The sequence below is a fragment of the Antechinus flavipes genome, chromosome 4, assembly GCF_016432865.1.
Source record: "Antechinus flavipes isolate AdamAnt ecotype Samford, QLD, Australia chromosome 4, AdamAnt_v2, whole genome shotgun sequence".
NCBI lineage: Eukaryota > Metazoa > Chordata > Mammalia > Dasyuromorphia > Dasyuridae > Antechinus > Antechinus flavipes.
The window spans coordinates 7,899,450-7,905,806 of record NC_067401.1 but is presented as its reverse complement, the minus strand read 5'-3'; the positions used below and the strand labels follow the sequence as shown (position 1 = coordinate 7,905,806).

The following is a 6,357-nucleotide window of genomic DNA, read 5'->3' as shown; positions in this document are numbered from 1 at the left end:
TGGGAGAAGGTTCCCATAAATCTAAGATAACTTGGAAAAAATGTTCACATGTAGTTGCATTAACACCTTCTTAAGAAGCAATAATAGCTGAGTGCGAGGCACTGTGCTAAACTCTGATAATTGTTATCATTTTATCTTCACAACAACCCTGGCAAGTAGTTGCTATCCTTATTTTATAGATGAGGAAACAGAAGTATATGGAATTTAAGTGATTTGTCCAGCATTAAATTAAATCTGCTTGGTGTTCTATCTCAGTACTTTCTGCTCCCTTGACAACATCCTCTGACCAGAGGACAGGACCATGGGCTCCAGAGCCTTTTTTTGAGAAAGGGGTACATTACAGGCTTCACCCCATTTTCACCAGCTACTTCCACCATTTGGACTTCTCTATCATGTCTTCATGTTTAGGACCTCCATCCCCTTCTCCCCTCCCTTTCTTTCATCATCTTTTATGTGTTGTTTTCCACTAGATTGTAAGGTATTTGAGAACAGGAACTGCCTTTTTAAAAATATGTTTGTATTCCTAACACTTGGCAGAGTGCTTAATGCTTACTGTCTAATGGAAATTTTTTTTATTACTTTGCCATTATTTTAAATCCAAATATAATAGAGAAATGTCTAAATTGACATTCCCCTATGTTCTCAGGACACTGCTGTTCTCATAGCAATTTGATGTAACATTACATCACAAAATCATAAAACTTCTAGATTAACATTTTATTTTAATAAATTAGTCAATCATTCAGAAATCAGGTGGAGAATTGTCTAGAGTTCATTTGTCTTTGATCATTCCCCTCAAGGTCTTCTCCTTCAACCCTTAGCTGGTAAGAGGCAACTTGAAGTTCCTCTAATAAATACTGTAATCTTTCCAGGAGTTGAGAAAAGGGGGCAATAGTCTAATCACTTCAGGGGGTGGGGAAGGTGATGATTTTAACTATAAGAAAATTTAAATTTCATCATTACTCTTAATTCATTTTCTGAGAAAGGTTATTCTTGACTTTTTATTCAATCTCCTAAAAGCAAGTCAATCAACTTTTATTAAGGCCTACTATGTGCCAGGCACTGTGCTAAGTGTTTTTGAACGATTATCTTGTTTGATCCTCACAACAATCCTGGGAAGTGCTATTTTTTTTCCTTCGCTTTTATAGTTGAGAAAACTGAGGCAGACAAAGATTGTGATTTAGTTAGCAAGGGTTAATTACCTAGTAGGTTGGATAGATTTAGACTTTCTGCAGATCCAGCATTGTATCCACTACCTCACCAGGAATTGGACAAAAGATTTTTCTTCATATTTTCAATTGAACTAAAAATGTTTTGTTTTTTAGCATGCTTCTATGCACTTCTACAGCACCACCCAGCTATCCTGTGGATCTCTCCTTCGTTCTGTTCAATACCTTCCTTCTTTTCTGCTTCCCTTTGTGTATTGTCTTCTCCTGTTAGATTGTAATGTACTCCAGGGCAGGGACTGCCATTTGGTCATTATGGCTGTGCCTGAGATATAGGAGACACTTAAATGTTTATTAATTGGTTGATTGGTTGACAGGCAGAGTCGAGTTGGCAAATTGTAAGCTTCTCATCTTTCTGTAACAGATTCTTCCAGAGAAATCAGGAGAAGCATTGTTGTTCTGGACTCCACCTTGGCTTTACTGAATGGTAGAAGGGCTGTCTGTCCCTGATGATTGCTAGGAAGGACCAGCAGAACCAGAACTGATTGGAGTGCAAGGATAGTGGCCATGCCCTCCAGACCCAGGCCACAATCCTTTGCTTTCTTCCCTTTCTTCCCTGAATTATATATCCCAGAGAAGCCAATATCCCTGATCTAGCTGTCCTAAAGGACTTCTTTTCCCAACAAGTGAGAGGTAGGAAAGAAAGCACTTCCTTTCCACCCTTTTTCTATAGTTGGAAGGCTACCTTTAAAGGCTTGGTTTTTCTTCTTTTTTTTTTTTCTGAGGAGGCAATTGGGGTTAAGTGACTTGACCAGGGTCACACATCCAGGCAGTGTTAAGTGACTGAGATCACATTTGAACTCAGGTCCTCCTGACTTTAGGACTGGTGCTCTAACCACTCCACCACCTAACTGCCCCAAGGCTTGTTTTTCTATGTGAGATGAAGTTGCTTAAATATTATTGTCTTTTACTATCATTTTTGCCAATATCTTTACAGATTCAGTTCAAAATTTAGAAAAGAGTTCTTTTGAGATGGCAAAGAATTAGAAACTGAGATGGTTCTCATCAATTGGGGATACTGAGCAAGTCATAGGATATACATGTGATGGAAAACTAATGGGCTGAGGCTTGAGTTGATGCACTGAGGTCCCAAGCACGTGAGGCTAAATAGTAATTGGACCATACTCTATTAATATATATGCTTGGAGAAAGAATGGCCCTGCCCACTCTTTGTGCAAGTCCTGATGGGTTGTATAGGAAATGATGGTTTTGGTGGGTGGAGGCAGGGGAGTGGAAAGGGAAGCGGAAAGAGAGACTGCTTGCTGGTTTCTTGACACAGCTGCTCGCATTGCTATCGCAACCCCCCTTCACCTCCGATCCTCCTTTCACCTGCAATCCCCCTTCACCTCTGCTGGCTGGCTTCCTGTCGCAGCTGCCCATATTGCTATCGCAATCCCCCTTCATCTCAAAAAGAATAAAGATTGAAGATTTTTCCCTTAACTTGAATTCCTGACTCCGGCTGATTTTAACTATACAGTCATCACATTTGGCGCCCAAGCGTGGGAACCAAGGACCCTACTTTCACTGAAGAAGTCTACAGTGACCAGGAACTTAGGTGAGTATAAGACAAACAGGGAACTTACTTTCTTAAAGACTAAACTAGTAACCTTTTTTGGCTGAAATGGGAGCGATGCTAGCTAAAGATTCTTCATCCCCCACCCCCACCCAGGAGTGGCGCTACAGAAAGCATGCTTAAGCTGATAGAAGATCAAGGGCTATTTATAACTTGGGAACAGATAGCTAGACTTCTGGGTACATTAAAACGCACCTCCCCTTGGTTCTTAGAGGAAGAGCAAATCTCTCCAGATAATTGGACATTAATTGGGCAACAGCTCTCTGCATATTACAATGAAAACGGTCCTCATTCAATTTCCATCGAGGCATTCTATTTATACGATATAATACAGTTGGCCTTAAGAAATCGGATAAGTTATAAAAGAAAGAGAAAAAGCTCTAGGAATAGCCAAATGGGGAAGCCTGAGATAAAGGAGGAAGATAATGAATAGATTAATGACCATATCTCCACAGATAAGTGAGGCTCAAGGGTGTGGTGAATCTGAGGCAACTTCAGCCCCGTAAAGAGCAAGTAATTGACTCTCCTCTATCAACTCCATCCTCTGGGATGGAGGGAGGAGGAGTAGTGGGGGGGCAGTGACAGCACCAGCACCTCCCCCCCAGCATCCAGCAGCTCCTATGAGTAGATTGCAAAAGCAATTAATTAAGGCCAAAGAGGAAGGGAGAAATGTATCAGAATTTCAACACCACATTTTTCCTGTAATTCAACAGTTTAGTTCTTCAGGTCAAGAAAGTAGAAAATTAAAAAAAAAAAAAAAAAAGAAAGTAGAAAATACGCTCCTTTTGCTATAGAAATCCTCAAAGATCTGAAAAAGGCTTGCACTTTTTATGGGGCTACATCAGCTTATGTTAAGATGTTATTACAGAACTTGGCTTTTGAAATTTTGACCCCTAATGACTGGAAATCTATAGGAAGGGTATGCCTAGAACCTGTGGCTTTCTGAATATAGTGAGCTCTGTGGAATACAAGCCCAACAAAATAGTCAAAGTGGAGTTCATGCTGCAATCACCTATGACCTCCTAACAGGTGTAGGTTCCTATGCAGATGCAATACAGATTAATTATTCCATAGCAACCTATGAGGAAATGAACCCTTTGCTGACTTTGTGGGATGTTTGCAGACAGCTATCACAAGAACTAATGGTGAAAATGCAGTTAACAGACATTTTGATAAGGTAACTTGCTAAGGAAAATGCTAATGAGGTCTGCAGAAGAATTATACTAGGACTGCACAAGGATGCTCCTTTAGAGGCGCTCATAAGACGCTGTGCCACAGTGGGCACAAATGCCTTTTATAGCCAGGCTATGATGCAGACTTCCCAAGATCCCAATATGGGAAGAAAGGGTCCCTTCTGGCAAGGAACTACCAGAGAGACTCGTAGATGTTTTCAGTGTGGAAAAGTTGGACATTTGAGAGCTCATTGTAGGTATGGAGATAGAATGAGAAGACAGGGTAAGAGAATAAAACCCAAAACCCCTTATCCAAAATGTAATCGAGGCTTTCACTGGGCCTCTGAATGTAGATTGACCCAATGAGAGAAATGAGAGGCAGGGCCCAGCTCCAAGGTATCAATCAAAAGATAGGTGGAGCATGATAGCAACTGAGATTACACCCAGAGAGTCTTTAGAAATTCAGGACTCTGATGTCATCAACCAACAGAAAAGCAACAGAATTACAGGTTACAGGCCTTTTAACACAACAGGACAGTGTCCAGTGCAAACAGCTCCACTATCTTTAGATAATCGCCAGGTGATGTGGAGGGATCCAGAAAGTGGCAAATAGAAGGGAATTGTATAGGTTAACTGCTTGGGGAAGAGGGTTTGCTTGTATTTTTACAGGAGGAGAAAGAATTGGGTACCAACGAGCCGTATTCGCCTTGTCCATCACAGAGAGAAGGAGCAGACCCTTGAAACGAAGGAGAAGGCCCAAGAAATATCGGGTGGTTCTGTTGCTGATTGTGCTCACCATTTAAAGAGCGTGGCAGTTATGGCGTTTGACTCATGGACATAGAAAATTGTTGGACTTCAAAACCTTCAGAAATCATTGGATTCTCTGAGACATGATAAGATTGTTGTAGGACTTGAAAACCCTCAGGAATCATTGGATTCTCTGAGACATAAGATTGTTGTAGGACTTGAAAACTCTCAGGAATCATTGGATTCTCTGAGACATAAGACTTGAAACCCTCAGGAATCATTGGATTTTCTGAGAAATGATAAGACTGTTACAGGACTTCAAAATCTGCTGGAATCATTGGATTCCCTAACATATAAAAAGACTTTTGCAGGACTTCAAAAACTTGGGGGCATCATTGGATTCCCTGACATGTGAAGCAATGGACAATAGATTGGTTTTGGACTATCTCTTGGCTGCTGAAGAAGGCGTATGTGTGACTGCTATTTACATACCCTCCTTCTAGGACTTCTGGCAATCTTTTACAACACCATATTGATTTATATTGTTTGTTATGCTGTTACTTGTGTGTACAATTCATGTTTGTTACACCACATTAAGCCTATACTGACTGTGGGGAGGGTCATCACTAATAGCCTCTGCGTTATTGCTATGTGCTTGTGTAATACCTCCCATGCTGATGGGTTTGTGCATAATAAGACCATTCAGCCCAGAAACCCGCTAGCAACCCCCACTTCCCTTTGGTGCTTTTCATCTCCCTTCCTGAGATGTCAGGGAGGGCGTGATCATCTCCTTTTTAGTGCTTTCACCTCCCTTCCTGAGAAGTCAAGGAGGGTGTGATCACCTCCCCTTGGGGGCTCTGACCTCCCTGAGGAATCAGGGATGGCATGACCACCTGTGTTCTAAAACAAAAGAAAGCGGGAGATGTAATGGGCTGAGGCTCGAGTTGATGCACTGAGGTCCTAAGCACGTGAGGCTAAATAGCAATTGGACCATACTCTGTTATATATGTTTGGAGAAAGAATGGCCCCACCCACTCTTTGTGTAAGTCCTGATGTGTTGTATAGGAAATGATGGTTTTGGTGGATTGAGGAAGTGGAAAGGGAAGCTGAAAGAGAGATTGCTGGCTGGTATCTTGACACAGCTGCTTGCATTGCTATCACAACTCCCCATCACCTCCGATCCCCCTTTCACCTGCAATCCCCCTTCACCTCTGCTGGCTGGCTTCCTGTCGCAGCTGCCTATATTGCTATCGCAATCCTCCTTCACCTCAAAAAGAATAAAGATTGAAGATTTTTCCCTTAACTTGAATTCCTGACTCTGGCTGATTTTAAATACGTGGTCATCACAGAAAACTATTCTGTAAGAAATGATGAAAGGGATGCTTTTAGAGAAACCTGAAAAGACTTGTATAAATGGATGCAAAATTCAATGAGCAGAAGTAATACAACAGTTTATACCATGATAACAATATGGAAAACATTAATCACTATGAAAAATGGGAACTCTGATCAGCATAGTGACCTATCATGATTCCAGAGGACTAATGACGAACTCCTCATCTTCTGATAGAAATAAAAGAGTATTGAATGAGACATTTTTTTTTGACATGGGCAACACAAAAAATTTGTAATGATTGAC

The 6,357-nt window shown here is 41.2% G+C and overlaps 1 protein-coding gene across 1 annotated transcript in view; it reads left to right on the top strand.

Moving 5' to 3' along the window:
• The window catches only part of LOC127563075 (zinc finger protein 260-like), a 298,396-nt gene extending 292,369 nt beyond the window's left edge, over positions 1-6,027 (top strand). The window contains exon 6 of the transcript XR_007953883.1: positions 2,313-6,027. The gene's annotated coding sequence lies outside the window, so the exon portion shown is untranslated. The remainder of the gene's footprint in view (positions 1-2,312) is intronic.
• Positions 6,028-6,357: the final 330 nt, after the last annotated feature.